The following is a 24,304-nucleotide window of genomic DNA, read 5'->3' as shown; positions in this document are numbered from 1 at the left end:
TCTTTCTGCTTAGCCTCCCAGATTTGATAAAGATGGCCATCTTCTATCTAATAAGCATGGAATTGTGTAAAATTTACCTATAGAAAAAATTTCTAATTTCAAATCCATGAAGAATCATTTATCCCTTTTTAGTAGAGTCTCTCCAAATCTTACCCATGGTCATGGTTTGATTGTAGAATTTCCTCATAGGAACATAAGTTTGAACCCATGCCTCTAGCTGTTGAAGCTTTTCAGGAAGGCTATGTAACCTTTAGGAGGTGTAGCCCTGATAGAAGAAATGGAGGCTGTGCCTTGAAGTTTTATATCCCAGACCCACTTCCTGTGCTCTCTCTGCTTCTTGTTCTAAAATGTGACTGGACCCAACAGCACAGCGCTTCCATCACAGACCTGAATGACCTGCTTGTCTTCCCCTGCATAATGGATTATACCTCTTTCAACCATAAGACTAATAAACCCTTCCTCCCTTGAGATGCATTTGAGTAAATATTTGATCACAGCAATAAGAAGACAAGTATTCATATATGCCATGGAAACATACCATGTACCCAGTCGCTTTGTGTCCTCATAAGAAAGATCATCAAAAGTTCAATTCTGGGAGTGGCTACAGCTGACTTTCACCAATGAAGCCCACGCTTCATTCTAATGGCTTTTCTCCGAAGGAAGTGCTTTCTAAAGCCTGTGATGTATTGGTATGAATTATATCTGTCACCAGTTCACCGTGCATTTGTTAAAATCTTATTCTGTCACAGGCAGAGTAGTAAAGATAGGGATCAACCCTCCCCCCCCAAAAAAAAACCAAAACAAAACAAAACAAAAAGAAGGAAGAAGTTAGGAGGTCTGAGGGAAAGAAAGACAGGCAATGGCAGTCCTTACTCTGGGCTGCTGCTACATTAGTCAGCTTTCTAGTCACTGTGACAACATACTGGGCAGAGATGTTCATTCTGCTGATCAAGCTGTCCATGTAGTACAAACACAGAGTAACACCCAGAAATGCTGGAGACTGACAAAGCTGCTGTTACCCAGAACCCTGGTGGACACCAGGGCTCTCTTGTATTCTCTGAATAAGGTGGCCACTAGTTTTACCAGGACACTATATCTGTAGGACCTCATATGCAAACTGCTTGCCTTCACTCCAGTTGGCTGCAGTGTACACAAAGCTTTAGCATTTCTTCCTGTCTCATCTCCTTAAGAAATGAGTATGGGGAGCACGGGGAGGGGGGTGATTCTACCATCAGAAAACTGAAGCTTACCATTGGGGCAAGCTTATTGTCTAAATTTCCCTTTTAATTAGATCATGTTATCTGCCAAGTGAAAATTCTCATGTACTGTCAGTCACCCAGAAAGATAAAACTCTCCGTGTGGATTTAGACTTGGCTCAAAATGAGATTCTGTTACCTTGACAGGATTATGGTTTTCTGTCTGCAGTGTACACTGGCCAGTTATGAAACCATTTGACTCCGACAGGTGCAAAACAGTAGTGTGGAACTGTATGAAAGTTTCGGAAATTCTTATCTATTAATGTGTCTGTCTTTATAAATTTCATCACATAAAAAATTTTAAACTCTCTTACAAACACTACATACCAATAAAGCCCAGAACAATCACATGTGGGATAAAAGATGTAGGCTCAGGTAGCAGACAGAAGATACCCTTCATTTGCAGATAGGTTAAAAGAGAAAACAGCATGGTGAGAAAGGAACAAACAGGAAAAAAATACAATAAGAAAATGTCCATCTCACTCAGAATCAGAGGGAAGTGAATTAAAACTAAGATGCCATGCATAGCCTGGAAGTTTGGAGCAGATCTGGATGAATGGTGGCATCTCACAAGCATAAGGCGGGGACATGAGTACTGTTGGAGGGAGGATAGACTATTATAACTGCTTGAGGACACCTTGCCATAATCAGTAAAGTAATTTGAATTGATAAAATGTTACCTAAGAAATTCCAAAAATTTATCTAAAGATGTATTTGTAAACTTTTATTTAGAAAATGTATTCAAGCCAGGTATGGGAGCCTGCTCATGCAAGCCCAGTAATTAGCAATGAATCGGGAATTCATGGCTATCCTTAGGTCTCAAAGAGTTTGAGGCCAACTGTGTCAGTAAGCCAAGCAGAAAGCAAGAATGAGAGAAAATAAGGGACAGGGAGAGGGAGAGGGAGGGAGGGAGGAAAAGGGAGGGGAAAGAATGTATACAATAGAATGAGCACTTAAAAAATAGAATCTGTATATTTAAATAGAAAATATCACTATCGTATATAGCCAAATCACCCTAAAGATCCTGGGTTTCATCTGATCTCCAAAGCTAAAGAGTGTGGAGCCTGCTTAGAACTTGAATGGCAGAAGATGAATGTGTTAAAGCAATTTGTTGAAATGTACATTTGCAGTAATGTTGTTGATATAAAATAAAATACAACGTGTAGCTAGATAGTGGGTTGATAGATGCTGTTGATGTATGGTTAAACTAGAAACTATGACACCAGCAAAATGCCATCCTGGGCAGTGGGAACACTGAGGTAGGAATGAATTTGGTAACAGAAGATGTCAACTTTCCCATTAATTCCATTTGCCTTATGAAAATTCCTACAATGGATAGTATTACTTTTATAATTTAAAACAAAGCAATAAAGCAGTAAACTAAGCTTACATAGCTCTTCCATATAAGATGGTACTTCCAAATATGTCTCACATGCTTGAGGACAGAATGCTGGGTGACCTGGCTTTCTCTGTGGTTGCACTATTTTTTGAGGTTTTTCATATTCTGTAGGTTAATGTGGATAAAACTGTACCTCAATTTTTGGTAATCTCCTACATTATTTTCCTACAAGATCTATTTAATATTCCATACTTAAAATTCTACTTCTTGTGGCTTCTAACCACTGATAACCCCAAACCATCTTCTAAAGCTCACAGTTGGAGCTCTGAGCATTTTGTTAAAGCATTGTCATTGCCTAATGAGTTTCTCTGACTCCCATCTGCTCCACTGCCATCTCCACATCCTCAACTTTAGCTCTGGTGGAGCTGCTCATGGCCATCTCTCCCTGGCAAAGCTCCCCATGCAATTCCTAAGGCAAGCTATAATCTCACACACCAAAGAGTGAGCTCCAAAGTCCCAGGTCACAACATAAAAACCACAACCAGTATAAAATGCCAGGACAGCCCTCAATCACACTAGTCCTAGTTCCTCAATAAGAATCACCAAGATGAAACTCAGGACACACAATTTAAAAGAACAACCATAGATTTTATCAAAGAACTTGATGAGTTTAATGATGATTTTACAAAAACATCAACACAGTAAACTTAAAGAAGATACCAATGTCTGAGTGATATTCAGTAAAGCACTGAAATGCAGCTGAATGAAATAACTAAGACAGCTTGGGGTTTTAAAGCTGAATCCAGTAAAGTGATAGAAATATTGAAGAGAACTCAAGCTGAAAATAAGATGAATTTAAAAAAAAAAAAAAAACAATCCAATTAGAAAACTCACAGGGAAGCCTGACTAATGGAATGGATCGAGTAGAAGACACACTGTCAGGCTGGAAAGATAAAGTTCTCCTGAAGAACCCAGGAGAAAAGGCACACACACACAAAGAAGAGCTTCAGGACACCAGGACAACACTAAATCTTCAAATACTAGGCAAAGATAAAGGACAAGAAGCCCAGGTCAATAGCATGGACCAGATCTTCAACAGAATCATAAAAAAAAAAAAAAAAAAAAAAAAAGATTTTCCAAATTAAGGACACACTCGTGCAGATACAAGAAATACACAGAGTGTCACATAGGCAGGAACAAACAAGACACTTCTAATGGCACATTATAGTTAAAATATTAATAATGAAGAACAAAGAGTGTACTTTATTCTAATAAAGAAAACAATTTACCAAGAAGACACTACAATCCCAAATATATATATATGCACCAAACTCTCTTATACCCAAAGCATATTATTGAACTGAAAGACACAGATTCTTATATTTTGGGTTGTGAGCCTAGACTTTAACAGCTGAGCAATTTCTCCAGCTCAACACAGATTAATATTGAATCAGCAATAGTAAGCAATTTTAATATTTTTAATATTAAAAAATTTAATATTTTTCTTTCTCCAATAAGTCACCTGGACAAAAATTAATTACAGAAACATTAGAATTAAGTGGCATCATACATCAAATGGACTTAACATACTATTCCATTCAAATACACACACACACACACACGCGCGTGCGTGCACTCTATTCCATAATAATCCATGGAAAATCCTCTAAAATAGACTATATCCTAAGACAAAATACAAATATTAACAAATTCAGAAATACTGAAATATTCCTGTGTATTCTATCTGACCACTATGCAATAAAACGTGAAATCAACAGCAAATGGATCTTTAGGAATTACATAAATATATGAAGAATAAATACCACATTTCTGAATGATGAACAGGACAAATGAGAAATTAAAATTCTGGAAATAAATAAAAATAAAAGCAGAGCACAATCAAAACCCTAGGATACAGGGAAGTCCGATGGGGGGGAAATCATCCTTCCAGATTTCCTTATTAGAAAATAAGATGACAAATAAATCTCCCAATGATGCAAATAACAATTTAAGAAACAAAACCAAGTCCGAGTCAATAGACAGAAATAATAAAACTCTGAGCTAAAATTAATAAAATAGTAACAAAGGAAACGATAGAAAAAAATCAACAAATCTAAGAGCTGGTTCCTTGAGAAGATAAATAGGACTGACAAATTCTTGGTTGAGCTAACCAAAAAGAAAGAGAAGGCCCAAGTTAACAGAATATGAAATGAACAAGGAAACAGTACAAATAAACACCAAAGAAATTCAAAATACTATAAGGGAATCCTTTTTTTAAAAAAAAAAAAAAAAAAAAAAAAAAAAAAAAAAAAAAAACCTATACTTCTTTAAGTTGGAAAATTAAAGAATGAACAAATTTCTAGATTCATCAAAACTACCAGTGTTAGACCAAAAGAGATCAACAAGCAAAACAATTAACAAATGAAAATGTTGAAACAGTAATAAAACCCTGGGACTAAAGAAGTCCCCAGTCCAAATGAGTTCACAACTGAATTAAACCAGACTTTCAAAGATGTACAACCAAAACTTTTAAAATTAATAGATAAATAGATAGATAGATAGATAGATAGATAGATAGATAGATAGATAGATAGATATAGCGTTCCCAAATTTCTTCTATAAAGCCACTATCACTCTAACACCAAAGACAAATGAAGGTACAAAAAAAAGAAGAAAACTCCAGGCCAATGTCCCTGATAGATATATATGCAAAATTCTCAATATAATATTTACAACCCAGATACAGGCTCATATCAAAATGACCATTAGCACTGACCGTGATTCAGTTGTCTTTATCCCAGAAAGGCAGGGAAAGTTCAACATACATAAGTCAATAAATATAATAAGTCTTGCAAATGTTCAGATAAAAAGAATCACGTGGTCATCTCAACAAATCCACAAAGGCCTTAGACAATCCATGGAAATGCAGTTCATTCTCTAAGGCCTCCAACATTTTCTTTTCCTTCTGTTAAGCTGAGTGCTATATTTTTCATTTTCTTTAACACTTATTTTACCATTTCATCCATTTTTATTTCCCAGACAGATTATTCCTACTTGCTTTCTTTTACCTGAGGACATTGGACAGGTGTGATTTAAAATTCACATTTCTGTTTTACAATATTTCACAGTATGTTTTTTTTCCCTTTGTTTAAACTGCCATGTGTGGAAGAGAATTCCTGGAAAGAAGCTGTGTCTGCAAAGATGGCTTGATCAAAACCACAGTGATGTGGAGGGACAGAATGTTGCAGGTTCAGTGCCAATTAATTACCTTATCTTGGACAAGTTTTTATCTCCCTGAAGAACAATTCCTTACCCATCTCTGTGTCAGAACTAACATCCTGTGACTAACAGATAAAAATCTTCTGGAATCTATTGGCTGAGCAGATCACTTAAGTTGCATTAACACAAAAGCTAAAAATGTCATCAGATAGCATCTGAGGCATATAGAAGAGGGTATCCCATCTTGCTATCTGTAACTACCTCTCTGATATTTTATTAATGTATTTTAATTGCCCTGATTTATGACTTTATTTGTTCTGCTACTATGAAGCATCATCAAACAGCTTCCACATGGGGACATAGAACTTGAATAACTTAGGTCCATGTTTCCCAGGTCTTAATAACTAAAACTTGGCTCCAAAATAAACAAACTCATTCCTTTGAGGTGAGAGCTGCTGTTTGCATTGCCACACAACTTTTCATTCTTTCTAATATAAAACCATTTTCTGAAATATTGCATTTCTATTCTTAATAAGGCAGTCATTCTTTGTTTACAAACTATATGATTCTGTCTTCCTGGAGACCTCTCAACACTTACCTATCTTTTGACTTCTGTAGGCACTCAACTGTTAGATAATCTCATGTTGAATAGCTTCAGATAATGATGAGACTCAGGGGAGTGGCAAGCGAATTAAGCTGAGTTGAGTATCTCTGTGCCTTTTCTTGGTTTAAAGTCTTACTTCTGTGTGTGCAAATCCAATCATCTGCTTGGTTTAGCTTCTGCTTCAGCTACATGGCCTATGGCATCTATTGCTGGTAAATGCTTCTATCTGTTCATAAAGTGGATGGGGTTTTTTTTTTTTTTTTTGCATCCAAAAATATGCTAACCTTCAAAAGAAGTGTTCTGCTCACACACTTCCCATTGCCTACAGCTGAGGCTCTTGCACTGACCCCTGGAAGTCTGCATCTGTAATGCTCATATTGACTTAAAGGCACATGCTCCCTGCCTTTCCGTACCACTCGTGGGCCTTTAAAAGTCAGAGATTATCTTTAGGTAATCTTTTAATGTTCTTCATAGAATTATGAACCACATTTTTAATAAGGAGAGTTATGAGTTGATCCTTCGTGATTCCCTCTAATATAACACAATCAGAACACACTCCATTCTTCTAGTGACTGTTTTTCATCTTTAATTTCAACATTGTTGTAAGTTTCCCCACTCCCTTGTACCTGTGTTAGAATTTAAGCATCACTAGTAGTGACTAAACAGACTTTCTGATTTTGTTCTTATATCGCCCTTTTCTAGAAACTCATCAACCCTTTTGAACATGCATGATGCATTGTTTATAAAGTTACATGAGGGGAGAAAAAGAACCGGGCTCGTGTGACACTGGCTTTAGATGGCCAGAGTGAGTCAGAGTCAGTCAGCCTCATGAGACCATGATGATGTTTCAGATTGTCTGCAGATGCATTTAGCCACCTGCAGGAACTTGACTTAATTACTGGAAGTAGATCAGAAAGACAGGAGCTAGCATCCCTTCCAGATTCAAAGGGTACAAGAGTAGACCAGGGAGTTCTTAGGAAAAGAACATAGAGGGCAGGGTTGTCAACATTAGAAAAGTTAGCATCTCTGGGAGACAGAACCAGGCAAGAGGCTAAAAGGGGAGTTCTCATGGGGAAGGATGATAGCAGTGAAGGGGGCGACGGGGGGAACCAGTAAAAACAGAGACCGCAAAAGTCAGTTGAAGTTTAAAATGCCAGAATTTCTAAATTAGCTGTCCAGAAAGAAAACATGAAGCTTTGCTGTCACAGACACATATATCAGACTTTCCTAAACAATTTTAAACCAGAAATGATAAATGGTCATTACTTTGAAAAGTACTGGTCTCACAGAACAGGGAGGGATTTTGGGTTAATTTGAAGTGGGAAGATCTTAAAGGCAGGAAAACAAACCTTTAATCTGGATCTTTAATCCAAATCTAATCCTGGCTTTGCCTTTTGCTGGAGCCTTCATAATGACATGGAAGAAGGAAGTTTTGGCTGTTTACCTGCTTGCCTTCATTATCAAGTTCATCCTTTCACTGGCATCAGCTTCTACATCTTTGGAATCCCAGCATATACTGAAAACCAGAAAACATCCAGCCTTGTGGACCAAACAACTAGTGGATTCTTGAAGTTTTCCTTTCACCACTGGCCACTGTTGGATTACCTGGACCACAGGTTGTAAATCATTCTAATAAATCCCCTTTCTATATACATAGAGGGAGAGAGAACAAGACAGAGATTCATTCTATAAGTCCTGTTACTCTAGAGAACCCTAACTAACACAGGGACCATGACTGGATAACCACAGACCTCTGTGAGGACACTTGAGCCACACTAAAAGCATAGCACTAACGTTGAGTTCAAGGTCTCTGAGAACATGCCTCCAAACTGTCATGGGAGACTATGTCTTGGTGACCTAAGCTTTTCTTGCCATAATGTGCTGTCAGTTGCTATCCTCACCAAAAGTCAAGCAATGAGGCCGTCAAACCATGAGCTAATCAACTAGTTTATGGTTAGCATCCCTGGCTATCTCATGACAATGTAGAATAAAGGACTATTATTAGCAAGCAGTCTAATTCTAGACCTCAAAACTACTATAGCACTGTATTGCCATGCAAGTCTCTTCTAGCAAAATGATACAAGTTATCTGAATCTCCAAAGCTAATCAGATGATAGTCCTACATGCTTCATTACTGCCAGCATTAACGATGGGTTGCTACTATTTCCAGCTTTGCATAAGCCAGTTCACTGGGATGAAGTTTGGTCATTTTACATATAGTAAGATCAGTATATAAAGTTCTCTCCTCCATCTGCTAGAAATTCATAAAACAACCAATGTACAGTCTTACCTTCCCATTTGCAAATTGCACTGAAGCCAGGTATTAGGTATATAAACTCTATATCTGTTGAATATTGGCGGTCTGACTTGAAATCAGGAAAGTCAAAGCATGAACTGATTTGGAGAATAATACAAAGGAAAAAGCCCACAAATGCTAACTGCTGAGAAAAGGCAAGGGGCTGTCACTGTGGTTATAAGATGAAAGGGGAGGCCTTCTAGAAAGAACATAAACAAGTCATGCAAACGTGCTGAAAGGAGGAAGCCTATTATCTTTAACAGCTGTTTTAATTTGCAATTTATCTTTTTCTTGGTACCCATCATTATACCTTTTTATGCACCCACACCAACCAGCACACATATGTACTTGCATGCAAACGCAGAGGCAAATTGATTCTTCTGATGCTATGTTTTTTTCTTGCAAAGGAAAGTGTCTGACAAAACAAATAGCTGGCCTGAATGATACGTTAAGGCATATTTCTAGGACCCAGACCATCCTTCAAGCATTACATCAACAGCTACATTCAGCACTTGGCTGACCTGCGAGGCATCTTCGTCTCCAGACTTTAGGAAATGAAGTTTTTTCCACACAATAAAATGATGTCTGTCACAGTGTAAGATCTTCTCTGTGCTCAGAGGGCAAGGATAAATCCTAGCAAAACAGCTGTGAAGTGTTGGAGATAAACACTATGAAAACTTAACATATCTTGTGCTAAATTATAACAAAGTCTAAAGCCTCTTTAGCATATTTCAAAACAAGGCTAATTCCATGAGTACTATGTAAATATGAGTTCAGTTGGGATTTTTCTGTTACTACAGCTTTATAAAAATTTTAAAATGTGCATATTTGGGGGGGGCACTTTATATAGCCCAATACATGTAAAATATGTAATAACAAAATTAGGATGTTAAACATTCCCATTTTTTCAACCATTCATTATTGGTGGGTGGGTGTGTGTGTTTGTGTGTGTGTGTGTGTGTGTGTGTGTGTGTGTGTTGTAAAAATGTTTTCCTTAGGGATATTTTAGAATCTTGAATGGTACTTCTAGCTTGTGTCCTAGTGTTTTTATTCCTTTTTCATCCTAAGAGGTGACCCAGCTGAGTGACTTGTTCCTTTTTGAGAAAGACAATTCTAGGGAATCAAAATTCCTTCTTTGTAAAGTATGGATCAGTCTATCAAACCCAACTTGCTATATTCCATACAGAGTTTGGCTGTGGCTTTCATGAGGAGCATTTTACATACCCTAGCATGTATGATAGCTAAATAGTTACCAGGAGATAAAAGCCTTTGAGACACTGGATAAATGCCCATAAGGAAGACAGATTTTTTTTTTTTAATCTTAGAGACTGCCATTTTCATTAAAGTTTCATATCATCAAAAAAGAGGTAATTTCACCTATACATCTGATAGAGAATTAATATCTAGAATATACAGAGAACTCAAAAAGACAATGTAAAACATGACTCTGAAAATATGGTCCTGGAATCTGAACAGAGAATTCTCAGAGGAAGAAAAAAATGTCTTAAGAAATATTTCCAAAAATAAAAAAAATGTTCTTTGTCCCTAGCAATTAGGGAAATGCACATCAAAACGACTTTGAGATTTTTATCTTATCCCAGTAAAATAGCAAAGATTAACAAATACCCATCGACAAATGCTGAAGGACATGAGGGGAAATGTGAGCAAAAGGAACACTTGGGTATTTACACTTATATACATTTCTATAGCAATAATTTTTTAAAAGAGGCCATGAATTTCAAAAAGAGTGAAGAGCTACATGGCAGGTTTGAAGGGAGAAAAGGAAAAGGAGAAATGATAAGATATTATAATCTCAAAAAATAAAAGAATTTTTAAAAATATTGTAAAACACATGAAGGCAATTTAACCCTCAAGCATGTACACAGGGCAAATATTCATTGAGCATCTTCTATGTGCCAGGCCCTGAGTGCCTAGTATGTCAGTCACAAAGTTTTTGCCTTCTACCTTTGGGAGCTTTATCAGAAAAGTCAAGAACAACAACTAAATATGACATCATAATGCTGAGACAAAGAGATAGTCATAAAGGAAATAAAAAGTCATACAAAGTAATAAACCAGGACTGAGTCCATTTGTAACACATTCCCCAAAATGTGATAGTTGGGCAAAGATTTAAACACAGCATCATCTCCTCATATCAACTTTCTGTGATTTCTGTTGCCTGTGGTCAGGTGCAATCAAAATGTCTTACATTAAAATTATCTGAACATTTTCAAAAGCTTAACTGTATACTGTTCTCAGTAACATTTTGACCACCTATGTTTTCCAGTTTCATCTCACCCTGGATGTGATCCACGCCTTTATCCAGTGCATCCACACTGCACATACCACCAGCTGGGAGTCCCTCAGCCACTCTCATGGTCATCTGACTGTCATGATTATGACTGTGTTTGTATTTAAGTAACCTTTATTTCACTTGAAAATTACTTGAAAATGGCAAAATTGATATTGTTGGCAATGTTATACAACATATTGTTATGAATGTTATATTTTGCCATCAGTTGTTATTACTCTTTGTTATAACCAAGGTAATGCTTAAACTACTATAAATATTAGTGTGTGAAATCACATATATGAGAAATATAGTGTAGGATGTAAAGCTCGTTCTAGCCAAAAGAGTAACAAATACAAGGAAGGGCCAATATAAAAGCAGAAATACTTATGCAAATGAGCTTGCCATGTCCAAGAAATAATAATACAGTGTATAGTTATTAGTTATAAGCAAGGACAGGATGAAAGCATAGAGGAAAGGGGAGGCAGAGACCAAATAATGTTGGCCCTCTGTTTATGTCAATGTAGAAATATCATCTAGAAGAGTCCTGAGCCTGGGTGGGGACATAAAAACATTGCTGCATCTGTGGGGTGCTGTGTAAACCTGAGAGGCAGGAAAGAAAAGCAGGGACTACTGATTGGCCATGGCAAGGGTAGAAGTTATAACTTGTAGTAACTTGGGTGAGGAAGCTAGGATAGCACTGACTGTCCTTCCTCTAACACATTTTGTTTGAATTGTCTATGAAGTAACTAAAATGAAAAGAACTGGGTCTGTACGTTTGGTGGTCAGATCACAAACAGGACAGAGAGGACCTGGTCAGAAACAAACAGCCCAGAGAGAAGAGCTCATAGGATTGTTTAAAGTTATGGGACTATCTGAGAACACAAAGAAATATCTCTATTGTTGTACCCAGGACCACCAGGAACCACAACGTCATTGCAAGCACATGAGAGTCTTTATTCAAGCTCCGGCTAGGGCTGCAAAGCTCCCCAGCTTAGCAGATAGGAGATCAGCCCTAAGGTCTAGAGGAAAGGGGCTTAGAAAGGGGAAAACTGTGAGCAGGGATTTCCAAGCCTTGGAGTTACATGATTGGGTAAGAGGGTAGAGGAATGTTGGCCTTTAAGCTAGTTGGTTCACAGCATCTGGTCAAACCACAAGACCATACATTAAAAGGAACACCTTAACCTGGGAACAACTCTGTTTTCTTAGCCTACTCTGTTGTTATCAGCTAGCTGAAGCTGCCAGGAACATTTTATGGTTTTTCTTAGAACTCAAGAGTGGGGGCCATGCCTCCCTGGGGGCAAGTTAACTTAAATACAAAATGAAGTTTGTTGCACTACTTTAATCCCTTCAGGAGAGACAGAGAGACAGAAAAACAGAGACAGAGAAAGAGTGAGGGAGAAAAACTCAGGCTTGTGTATATCACAAAATGGCAGAGGCAAGAAAAGTGACCCAAGCTGGACATATGGCACCCAAGAAGCCGTGGAAGGAACCCACTTTAAGCATCACTTCCATCAGTGATGATATTGGCAGACTGAACAAGGTGTCATGGAGTGTGCTACTCTGACTTAAGTATGCTGGTGTATGGATACTGCTACTCCTCAGATCTCCTGAGCTTACTCGTGCCCTATGATTAGGAAGTCCCTGGTTTCCCTTTTACTCAACCACTGACAAATGCTGATTCACTCCTTGATTCTGTGAATTTGGGATAGTTTCAATCCATTTTACGGATGGACTCATGCAATATTTGTCTCTCTGTGGTCACCTTACTTTCCTAGCCACGAGGTCCTCAAGTTTCAACCCTTTTTTAGCCTGTGTTAATTTTTTCTTCTTATCTTTTTCTTTTTTCTAAGATGACTGGACTATAACTTTTAATGTCTCCCTGTTTTGGCTACTTCTAACTTCTTTCAAATGATACTCAATATTAATTTAAATGTTAACTAGACATTAATCCAAGTACCCAAGTATCCAGATAGCTATGACTTTAATTTCAAGTAGGTGAGAAGAAGTCATCCTGCTGTGCTATCATACAATGGAATAGAGATAAAAATAAAGAGCTGTACACAATGCCAAACAGAAGAGTACATGATGAAGTGATGGTGATGGGCAAAGACTCAACGTGGCTTAAGCCTTCCAAAATGTCTCCATTTAATGACACACCACAGTACCTGAGAAATGCACATGTTTTTAACATTGTCATTTATGAGTTTAAAAAAAAACTTTAAAAACAAACGAAGTTCTTAGAGTAAAAATATGACATTTCAAAATATATTTTAATTAAATTTAAATCTATTTTGGTAACTTTGACTTAGATTTATAACTATTGAAATTACCTTCAAGTGATACAATTCATAACACGGAATTTGAAGACATAGAAGACAATGCTTGCATCTAAAAGAAACTGAAAACACCAGCGCAATCTAGACAAAGATGAGCTTCCACGTGTGAGAGTCATGATAATAGGTCCTACACATCTTGTTTCAGGGGCTAGCCTGGTGAGTTTGCTTGATCCTCCCCTACCACTCATTCTCCCCAAAGTCCCAGCTCTAGCCTGAGTCCACATTCTGTACCCAAATGAAGTCTGGAAAGCTCTGCTTGTGTTTATGCTGCCCACATCCTACAGGTTCCTTGCTCTTCACATCCAACCTTTCAGCCAGGCCAGGGGCCTGCAGAGTCTTGTATCAGGTTATAGCCTGGCAAACCTTTGGACCGTTTTCCTCCATGCACCCTCCACAAAGCTCCAGCTCTAATCTGGGGCCCACAGTCAGTGCCCCAGCCTAGTCTGAACAGCCCTGTTTGTTCCACAGACAATGTCCAGGTTCCTAGCAAGACATATGCCATTTGTACTACATCTACCTTTCAGCCCAGCCAGGTCTGGGACATCTTGCTCCAGAGTCTAGCCTGGTAAACAACCTGATCTTCTATTTCACTCACCCTCTTCAATGCTCAAGTCTAGCCTAGAACCCATATACAGTGTCCAGCACCATATAGACAGCCTTGCTTGTGTTATACATAAGCTACAGGTTCTTTACTGGCCACACCCACAGTCTTGGCCCAATCAGTTCCTGCACAGATTGATCCATGATCCAACCAGTTAAGACCACATAATTCTCTACCCTTAATGCACCATACCCAAGCATCATATCCACCTCCAAATTCCAGGCACCATCTGAACCTCTAATGTCACTTAACTTCATTCCACCTAAGCTGTATTCAGACTTCAGGCCTAAACAGGCACACATACTATGATTGCTGCCTCAGATTGCTGTGTTCATACCAGACACAGAACTAACAAAAGAAGTCTACAGTTTCAGATATCATTTCAGAAATAATACAAAAGGTCAAGGCAGTATTTCAAACCCTCCCCTCAAAATCCACCAGTTCTACAAAGATATTTTCCAATTAGAATTATGTAGATCAGTGTTACTGAACCTATAGGTAGTGACCATTGGAAAACACATATTTTTGATGGTCTTAGGGACCCCAGCCATACATTTATTTTTGTTGCTACTTCATAAACATAATTTCGCTATAGAGCAGTGTCCCAGTTCTTAAGACCATCAAAAACAAATGGTTTCCCAGTGATTGCTACCCACAGGTTGAGAACCATTGATCTAGGTAAACTCCAGGACAAAGAAAATACCATAAATGTCAAAGAATTGAAAGAGTTTAAAGACCAGACACACACACAGCCCAATAAACTTTAAAGAGAATAAGTACCTATTTGATATGCCCTCAACCAAAAATCACAAACATAAGGCTGACTCTGACAAGTAAGGAAGGCACTGAATTGAAAGCCACATAAGGAGAAATACTGAAGATAACCCAAAATGAAGTGAAGATGGATGAGAAACTCAACAATGCAACTATGAAGCTCAATATAAAGCCTTAAAGGAGAATGAATTGAGAAGACAGAACATGAGGACTCAAAGATAAAGGAGAGCAATTAGACATATAAGCAAAGATATTGAAAACTTATAAAACAAAACACAGGACAGCAATATGCAGAATATATGTGTCACCATTAAAAGACAGGACCTTTGAATTATAGGAATAGGTGAGGAAGAAGAGTCCCAGGCCAAAGAAAATATAAAATGTTATGCATCCTTTGCAACCCACAGAAGCTTCTGTAAACTAGACCATATTCTGGGACACAAAACAAATCTTAGCAAATTCTTAAGGATTAAAATGACTCTGTAGCTTATTTGACCATAATGCAATAAAACTTAAAATCACCAGCAAACAAATATCCAAAAAGTACACAAACTCATTTCTGAAAATGACTGGGCCAAGCAAAAAGAAATAAAGAAATTAAATAAAATGAAAATATAACCCCAGAAATATGTGGGACATGTTAAAAAGAAGTCCTATGGGGGGAAATTTATAGCTTCAAACTCCTACATTAAAAATAAGAGCAGATATAAATCACTTAATTATACAGCTCAAAAATTTGAAAAATAACAAGAATAAAGCAAATTTAAATCCAGTAGTCAATAATTGAAATCAGAACTAAAATTAACAAAATAGAAACAAACAAAACAATGCAAAGAATCAACAAATCTAAGAGCTGATTCTTTGACAAGAAAAACAGGATCAACAAATTCTTGGTTCAACTAACTAACAGAAAGAGAGGATCCAAGTGAACAGAGTCACTAAAGAAACGTCGACTATTGTAAGAGAATACAAACAACCAAAGAACATCCCTGTTCTCCATTAAGCTGAAAAAAATATAAATGAAATGGCCAAATTTCTAAGTTCTAGATTGTGCCAAACCACTAAAATTAGACAAAAGGTATCAGCAACTTAAATAGACCTATAACAAATGAGACTGAGACAGTAAAAAACAGCATTCCAATTAAAGGAAGTCTTGGCCTATGTGGATCAACAACAAAATTGTATAAGATTTTTGTCTTAGGGTTTCTATTCTTATGATAAAATACCATGACCAAAATAACTTGGGGAGGAAAGGGTTTACTCCAGTTTACAACTCTCAGGTCACAGTCTATCACTGGAGAAAGGCAGGGTAGGAACTCAAGGCAGAAACTTGGAGACAAAAACTGAGACAGAGACTGTGGAGGACTACTTCTTACTGGCTTGCTCCCCATAACTTCATCATCCTGCTTTCTTATAGTACACAGGGCCACCAGACGTAATACCACCCACAGTGAGATGAACCCTCCCAAATCAATAATCAATCAAAAATTTACCACAGGTTGCTTTCAGAAAAACATAGTAGGAGCATTTTTAATGGGGTTCCTTCTTCCAAAATGACTCTAGCTTTTGTTGAATTGATATAAAACTAGTCATTACAACTATCCAAGAAGGTGTATACCCAATAATTCTTAGATTCAAAGAAATAGAAACAGAAGGAGTACTCACAAAGTCCTTCTATGAAACAAGTATTAATCTAACACCAAAATCAGGAAAAAAAACATATACACACACAAGCATGCATGCACACACACACAGACACACACACAGACGCACACACTCAGACACACAAACACATACAAACACAGGGGGTTTCAAAGGAAGGGAACAAACTACAGGCAAAACACAAATATCCTAGCACAGATCCAAAAAGTCTCAATAAAATACTTGCAACAACAATACAGACATACATTAGGAAAATTACACAGCATAACCAAGTTGGCTTTATTTCTGAGGTAGACAGATGGTTCAACACACACAAGTCAAGTCAATAAATGTAATAAACCAGTTAGATTGACTTAAAGACAAAATTCACCTGATAATTTCAATAGATGCAGAAAAGTGCTGACAAAACTCAACATACCTTCATGATAAAAGGCCTACAGAGAGCAGAACTAGAAGGAATGGAACTCAAGATAACATTGAAGGTAACATAACAAACCCACAGCTGGCACCCTCCTAAATAGAGGAAGCCTTGAAGCAATCACACTAAAATCAGAAATGCAACAGAGCTGCCCACTGTCTTCATTTATTTTCAATATTGTGCTCAAAACACCCATGGGAAAAATAAAGCAAGAGAAGAAAATTAAAAAACACAAATAGAAAAGAAGTTAAACTATCTTTATTTGCAAGCTGAGATGCTATTACTAATAAGAGATTCCATAAAGTCTACCAGAAAAGAAATGATCAACAATTCCAGCAAAGTAGCTGGATACAAAGTCAATTTATAAAAACACTAACATTTCTGTACACCCACTACAAACATATGGAAAGGGGGATTCTGGACACACTCCCATTCATGATAACCTCAAAGACATAACGAGGACTAAATCTAACCATGAAGGTGACGGACCCCCACAATGAAAACCTGAAATGTCACATCCAACCTCTCCACTGAGCCAGCTCCTGCACATGCTTCTTCTGTAGGGTCTGGCCTGATAAGTGGATCCTCCTGTCTCATAAAGGAAATTCCTCTTTCTAATAGACATGACACCAGGATAGAAAACCACCGCCAATCAGAATACAGAGAACAAGTGAGTGTGTAATGCCAAGTCCCAACTAATTAATTGACAACATGACTCCTGTACCTAGGGCTCAGGGAATGTCGAGGGGCAGGGGCAGGGAAGGTATTAAGAGCCAGAGAAACAGAATGTGTGCTGGACATGGTATTTACTTAAAATGTCCAGGAAGATACACCAATGAAGTCACAACAATATGGCTGCCTAAACAAGACTTGAACAAAGATGACATGTTGATGTACAAGGGGGAAAGCTCATGGGGCCCTACCCCTAGACAAAAAAGGATAGACAACCAAGTAATACCCTAAATGGGAGAAAACAATCTTCTCCAGCAAAGAGTCTCTGAATTGATTATCCAATTCCAAGTGCCAATCAACCTTGAAATCCTATACAAACAGCTAACATTATACAGGCTGAGCAGATTGCCTTTGTTTACTTAGAAATATACAAACACACACACAAACACACACACTCTCTCTCCTTTTCTCTTTCTCTCTCTCTCTCTCTCTTTCTCTCTCTCTCTTTCTCTCTCTGTCTCTCTCTCTTTCTCTCATTAGTAATAACAATTAAGGAAAAGAGACCAAAAGTCATTGAGAGAGTAAGGTGGGGGAAACATGGAAGATTGGAAGAAAAAGAAAGAGGAAAATAGTATAATTATGTTTTAATTGTAAAAAATAAAGAGTCATGGTAACACAAGTAACTAGTAAAGTTAACAAAAATAGCCAATGTTTGAGTTAAATATGCAGTGGGCATGCTCAGTGTTCTGGATCAGTAAATCCAAACAATGAGAAACTAAATCAAGTGTTAAAACCAAATTTCTCAAATACTAATTTTTAGATATTACTAGATTAAAACTTCAAAAGCTTACATTGACTAATTATAAGATAAAAATCACAGAAAAATAAAAAGTGTAGAAAATGGATATCAACATAAATTATGTAAAAGAAAACTGAATTTTATTTCAAAGCATCTAATATTATTTTATATTAAATGGAGCAAGTCAAAAGTTATTTTAATCTCAATTTCAAACTTAAACTCTGAAGTTTCAAAAGTTTATCAGCACTAGAAAGAAGAGCCCATATTTTTAAGGCATCTATAAAAATGACAGTGGCTCTGTATCTTATTTTAAATCCTTAAGAGAATAACCTTAAAAAGGCAAAGTTCACCTATTGAAGCCAAGTCACACAAATCACAAGTGACTGTGTAGCCAACAGACTGGCTTTGGGGGTCAAGGTCACCCCTTGTCATTTGTGGCTGAGGAAGGAAAGAAGGGGTTCAGAGGTGCGGGGCAGGCAGCAGGGCACTGTGGTTCACGGTCTACTCGCTGGAGCCAGACTGTGGGGCTCAGCTTTCAGATATTCCATTTATAAACAGTTCAATCTTAGACGAAATATCTGTAATGGGTAAACAGGCCCAGAACAAGCAGTATCTGGCACACAGCAAATCAATTAGGTGATGTATGCTACTGATACAGATATCAGCGAGCCCAGATATAACTTGTGTTAAAAGCCACAATTTACATGAAAATATAAAAGTATGGAAACATGAGGGGATATGCTCACTGTACAATATACACTTATATGATTATGATTATGATTATGATCCAGGAGGAAATAGTTCTAATGGTTAAGAATAGTAAAAGTGTGAGGTATGGGATATCTGCAATGGTTCTGAAAATAACATTGAGTCCATATCTTACCTCACCTGCTCTATTGTAAAATTCCTACAGACGCAATTTGTTCTTATCGATCTGTTTGTCGTTCATCTCTTAGAGTCTAGCACAGACCTAAGGCTAAAAGGGGTGTCTAAAGTGTGGAGTTGAACTGATTTAAAGGAAAGATGGAAGGCATTTCAAGATAACAGAATATAAAGAAGTTCAGAACTCAGTGCACCTTTTTAAGTTTTGAAAGTCTGTGATTCAAAAAATGTCCTATCATGTACTTTATGAAAAGAAAGAAAATCAAAAGGAGGGAATGGAAGAAAATAAGAATTAGAGGTTGGGTTTTGCTGTTGCTGTTGTTGTTGTTTTTAAATTTGAGACAAAGGTGGTATGTTTATAAGCACATGTCTAGCACATGGTTGGAAAAGTGACTTTGAGCCAGGAAGGGAAGACTATGCAGAACTGTTTTTTACTTACCTACCCAGAGGTGTGAGCTGAGCTATGAGAGTAGAGTAAGTGATCAAAGTGCAGGAATAAACGGGGAGAAAACAGAGGCCAGAGAAGGATCTGGGAGAATTTTGTGGAGTCAGATGTGGAGGAGACAAGGCAGACTAGAGGTAGTGAAGAGGTTCATTGCAGCATCCTGACAGGACACACAGGGCTTCCTTAACCAGCCAGCCCAACTACCTCAGTCTTCCTCAGGAGCATTTCTAAAAAACATCATGGCTGACAGACATGGCTGCTCTCTTTGGCAAGCTTTACTAAGAGTACTATTTTCTCCTTGTGTCATTAAGTGCTGAAAGAACCAGCACTGACATTCAAACATTATATATTCCATACATTTAATTAGAGCTGAGCTGGAAACTGACATTTTTGGAAGGAAATAGCAACATTTTATCTCAGACAGAATTCTGCCCTAAGCAGGGATTTGCTTCGGTAAGGTTTATTTCGCTGAGCCATTGTGTTGTGTCATTAACTTCAGATTCTTAGTGATTGAATTTGGGCTTGACTCAAACTTTCTTCTGAAGGAATGGCACAGTAGCTAGATGTTAACTGTTGTGCCTCAGATGGGGATGAAGGACTCCGAGGAGAATGAGCCTTCCGAAAGGCAATGGCTAAGAACTCAAAGGCAGCCCATCAAGTTCAGTGAAATAAATCAGCCCCACAAACACAAGCATGGTGTGCTTTAGTTTGCATGGGGAGGGGACATCAAACTCAGAGGGGGATTAACTATGAATGAGAAAGAGAAAGGGAGGAAGAGGAGAGGCAGAGGTAAAACTGCTTAAAACATTTTATACATGTATGAAGGTATCATAATAAAAATTCCCTGGTATAATGAATATATTACAATGATAAAATTTAAAGAGAATTCAAGAGCAACCAGAAAAATAAAATGGTAATTTTTTTCATTGTGAGGCTCCGAGTAACTGTCGCTTAATAGGCTCTGTGAAGAATTTGGACAAGCAGTTTCTGAGACAAGCAGAGAACATCCAGAGGTGTTGGAGAATGGTGGGGCTGGCCTCCTGGAGACTCACCTTGCCTGGGAGGGGTATTTCATGAACAGCTTTCCATTTAGCACTTATTTTCATGAATTTCTTTAAAATTTAAACTCCTCTTATTAAACTGTGAGGTTTTACTCTGTGACTGACTCCACGGAGCTTCTAGGCGCTGAGATACCTAGCATTCACCCAGGCTCTTGTAGATATTTTTACAAATAAATGAGAGTAGCTACTGGTGTTGTGGACAAGAAGATGCTGGAGAAGGGAGTTGTGTCAGTTGTGTCCTCTTTACTTAGCTCACTGGAGGCATGTTTTCATGATAGGACCATTCATCCTTCCTCTGAAACTGTAACAAGGGGTCTTCCCTCTTAAATATTGATTCCACAGTGCCACCAGGCTGTGGTTACTCGGGTTTGATCTTTCTGCCTTCTACACCCCAGGCACCACACCACAGGAGGAAAGCACAAGTAGCCCCTGGAATGGACTTCATAATAAGAAGCAGGAGCTGTTTCCGTACATCCCTGTATTCAGAACAAACCTGTGATTTGCAAACAACTTAGTGCTTTGTGTTGACAGTCAAAGGAGCTAATGTTCATTGAGTGAATACTGTGGTTTGATAATACCTCTGGCCTTAATTCATCTTTTATTTGTTACATAATCCTGTGTGATGAGAAAGTTATCTCCATTTAACAAATAGTAAAAGTAAGGCCCTGACTAGTTAGAAAACCTTCTGTAGGTCTTGAGACAAGTCAGGATAAATTGTGATAATGAGAAGAATAAATTGACTTACAACAGTGTATAAGAAAAGTATTAGAATTTGGATTTTTAAAGCTGGGTGTTACCGCTCCTGCTGTAATCTCAGAGATGCAAAGACCAGAGGATTGTCCTGTTAGTGTAGCCAATAAATGGTCAGCTCCAGGTTCAGACAAAGGTTGTCTTAGGGCAAGTAAGATAGAAAGTAATATAGGAAGGTACCTGAAATACTCCTCTGGCTTTCATCCATTTCCCTACATTCATGCATATCACACACACACACACACACACACACACACACACACACACACACACAAATGAATATGTTGCTTTGTAAGCATTGAATGCTTACAATGTTTACAGATGAAAGTGCCAACATGAGCATCTAAACCTCAACAAGCCTCTGATGAGCACTTTAAATACAGAGACTAGTGAATACAAAGGCAGATTTCTAAGAGAACGTATCTCCAAAGCACAATGCCACCAGCATCACTGGTGTCCTGGCATCATTTAAACCTGCTTCTAGCCACACCTTCCATCCACACCATACAGGGCAGGAACACTTACATTCAAACCCAGTTTGGCTTTGAGTCCATATAGAAACCACCAAACAGGGAAAGGATTTCTCCCAGTGTTGGGAGGCTAGAGGTTAATCAGAGAGCCCAAGGAAGCATTTGTTACCCCTGCAGGAATAATTAATGGCTTAGCTACAATACCTCATTTATTTAGAGAGCCATGTATCTGACACTGCTTTCCTTGGCCCTTTGCAAGGCCTATCAACAACTCATAGACTTCCTAGGCATTAATTATTTTCAGCAGTCAAAACATAAGCAAATTAAGCCAAAATCAGCAGTGATCAGTGATAACCACTCCAAAAAGCAGTCTAGTAGGCATGTGCTTTCCAGACAGGTTGCTTTCTTATTTTCTAGGAAATCATCAGTACTCAATAGAAATGGCCCAAAAATACTAACAGGAAAATGATTGCCACCAATAAAATGGTCTAAAAGAAATCAACACACACAAGCACGCACACACATACACACACACACATGCACACATACACATGAACACAGGCATGAACAACACAAGCAAGCACATACACACGAGCATACAAACACACACACATGAGCATATACATATGTGCACATGCACACGTGTGCACACACACAGTGATTATCATCAGGGATTTTCAGGAATTGCCAATAGAATCAGGGATGATCTTGGAATGCCAATAGAAAAACCCAAAATTTAGTATTTTTCAGACAAATAAAATAGCATAATCATGAGAAAACAACAAAATATTACAAATACAGGACATTCTATGTCAAAAGAGGGCTTCTATGAGTTAAAAAAAATTAAGAGCAAAAACAGAAAGATAGAAAAAACATAAAGTTTCAAAAGACAGAAAACAACACAGAAAATGATTCACTGAATTCTGAGTGAGAATTCCAGAGCAAGAAAAGAAAACAATGAAAAATATCAAACTAATAATTCTATTTAAATGTTCAGAAACTGAACCATATATATTTTCAGATTGAAAAATACTCTGTGCATCCCCAGTGCAAAAGGAAAGAGAAACCCAAAGGATGTCTTCCCCAGCGGCAGTTTTGCTTTACTAGAAGGTTTCGTGAAGTTTATTTTTTTATTTGATTGGTGTTTGTTTGTTTTTCGAGACAGGATTTCTCTGTGTAGCCCTGGCTGTCCTGGGACTCACTCTGTAGATCAGGCTGGCCTTGAACTGAGAAATCCACCTGCCTCTGCCTCCCAAGTGCTGGGATTAAAGGCATGTGCCACCACTGCCTGGCAGAAGTTTATTCTTTTAAATGAGGCTCTAGCCAGGGAAGAATTAGAATGGCCCCAGACTACTCAATGTGACTCTAGACCAATGCAACTCTAGAACAATGATTTACATGTTTCCAAGAAAAATGATTCTCTATTTAAGTTTTTCTAAGAAATAGAAGCTACTAAGCAGTGAGCTAGCTCAGGGCACAAATGCAGAGATACCAGTGCAAGGAGAGCCCCAAACCAGAGCTGTGTGACCCAGGCCTGACTGGAAAATACCAAAGACAAAGATGCCAAGATGAGTTGAAGAGGACGAAAACATAAAGGGAAAATACTCAGAGTAAGGAAGTCAGCACAGAACAGGGTGTGATCTTTGAACACTCAATGTGGACTTTCACATTTCTAGAGATTTTGGGGGGAATGGGTTTGTAGTAAATGCCTGAAACTTAAACGAACTAAAATGCAATCATTTAAATTAAAGTACGGAAGAATAAAGTAATAAGAGAATTTTCAGTGGTCTGACTCAGAAACATGCCACATAACATAACACAGAAACTGACTATAGATCTATGTCAGCTTTCTACATGCGAGAAAATAAGTATATATGTATGGACTAAAGAAGCAAATGAGGGAATTATATTTCATACTCTACATTAGGACTTTCAAAAGAAAAAAAATCCATTTTTTAGAACCAATTATTTCCCAATCTAGACAAATAGCAGAGACTGCTAAACCAGCTGAAAGTATCTAAACAGAGTAGGAAGAAATATAGAAAACCACAAGCCAGGAACTCCAGTTTTGACGAGGAACCCCATGGAATCTTTGGACTTATAAAATTATAGTCATACACTACTTAGTTAAAATAAAACTTCATGCTAAAGAAAGACTTTCAGGTTTGTGACTTGAATTTGGGGATTTGATTATTTTTCCTAACTTTTCATGTAGTCTGGTTTATTTCATCTTATGTGGTTTGGGTTTAGAGTAAGACTAGAGGGAGCCATTCCTATTTCAGAGAGTAAATTCTCCATTGCTTGTGTCCATCCTGCCTCAATAGCCCTTTGGTCCTATTACTGCTCATAAACCTACCCCAACACCTCTAATTTTTATGTTTATCTCTATATAAAGTTTGCTAGTAACCATGATGCTTTTTTTAACAG

This window comes from Arvicanthis niloticus, chromosome 3 (genome assembly GCF_011762505.2).
Source record: "Arvicanthis niloticus isolate mArvNil1 chromosome 3, mArvNil1.pat.X, whole genome shotgun sequence".
NCBI lineage: Eukaryota > Metazoa > Chordata > Mammalia > Rodentia > Muridae > Arvicanthis > Arvicanthis niloticus.
The sequence above is the reverse complement of the archived record's forward strand: the minus strand, read 5'-3'. Positions refer to the sequence as shown.